The sequence below is a fragment of the Lissotriton vulgaris genome, chromosome 7 (assembly GCF_964263255.1).
Source record: "Lissotriton vulgaris chromosome 7, aLisVul1.2, whole genome shotgun sequence".
NCBI classification, from domain to species: domain Eukaryota; kingdom Metazoa; phylum Chordata; class Amphibia; order Caudata; family Salamandridae; genus Lissotriton; species Lissotriton vulgaris.
This window is the reverse complement of record NC_141695.1, coordinates 1037305654-1037307213: the sequence shown is the minus strand read 5'-3', so window position 1 is coordinate 1037307213 and position 1560 is coordinate 1037305654.

Sequence of the window (1560 nt, the reverse complement as noted above, 5' to 3'; positions counted from 1 at the left end):
TAGTGTTAAGCTTTTATTGTACAAGTTCAGGCAAAAATTGATTTCACACACTCAAAGGCTGAACTCTGACCAATTGGTTTTGTATAAAAATATTTCTTTGTTGTATTTTATTCTTAGAGCCAAGCCAGAATTGGTGCCGGTAAGTAAAATTTTACTTTTCTCATGTAATACAGTTGAATGTAGTTACAGGTAGGCCAAATGTTCGTAAGCAGTTGAATTACTTTTCAGTTACTTTTTAGATTACTTTTCAGATTACTTTTTCTACTCAGTGTGATTTGCCTAGATATCACACTGGGACATTTCCTAAATAAAAGGTAAGTAAGTCAGTATTTGTATACACACAGTTTCTTAAGTTATCAAACAATTTCCAACTCCACACAGAACTTTTTTCATAGAAAAGTAGTCAATGCAATACTATGGGAGGAAATGAAGTATTGGTTTAAAGATAAGTACTTGGTTGTGAGATTTTGGTTTCTGGGTTTAAAACCAGGGTTCCCCCTGGGTCATGGATGCACTCACAGAACACCATCAGCGGCACTAGGGGGGTCGGGTGCAGAGTGCTGAGGCACAATGTTATCCAATGGAGGATAGGGGGCTTCCATATGGTGGTTGTTTATGGGCACACCACTCGGATGTGGGAGCAAAGCTCCTGGGGTTTAGCTCAGGACAAAGGGGGGCATCCAAGTTAGCAGACAAGGGGCATCCACAGCGACACAGGGGCGGCCGGGTGCAGAGTGCTGATTTGGCGTCGGGTACCCTGTTGTTCTTAAAGAGTTGCCGGTTTTGGATTTTGGCTGCTGGCCTGGTCCATGAAGTCTTCCGGGAGGAACCAACAGTTGGGTAGGTAAGTTGGAGGACTCAGGGAGGTAGATGCTCCTCAGGCCCTCTTCTCCAAGGCACAGGGCGGCCGGATTCAGGGGTGCCTTTTGAGGTCAGATTTTACCTTACAGGGTCACTTGCGGTTGGCGGGGGGTCTCCATGCAGAAGCTGCAGGCGATGTCGGGTGGACTGGAGGGGTAAACCCATGGTGGACTCAGACTCTGGAGCACTGAGGGACCTCACTGGGACCGGTAGGCCACTCGGACTCGGGCTGTAGGCATCCGGTGCAGTGGTGGTTCCAGACGTCGGGTTTCTTTGTCATAAGTAGGCTCAGAGTCTTTCTTTGGAGATTATTTTGAACTGGGCTACTGTTCACAGGAAATCCTGTCTTTGCTGAAGGCAGTCAGTCCTCCCAGGGGTTCTTAAGGTCACTTGCTGCTGGATAAGGTGACTTTTGGCGCAGGATCTCTGGAAACTGCAGAATGACCGGTAGGGCTGGGGCCAAGTCAGTTCTTCTCTGCAGTCTCCTCTGCTGGGCGTCATCTTTCATCCTTCTTTGTAGGTTGAGGAAATCTGTCTTCTTGGTTCAGGTCTGCCCCCTAAATACTGTATTTAGGGGTCTCGAGGTCAGTAGCCAATGGACTACTGACGTTAGGGTAACTACACTCTTGGTGTGCTCCCCTTCCTCGTGGGGGAGAAGGCACAATCGTAATCCTAATTGGAGAGTGCCTGCCATCTGCA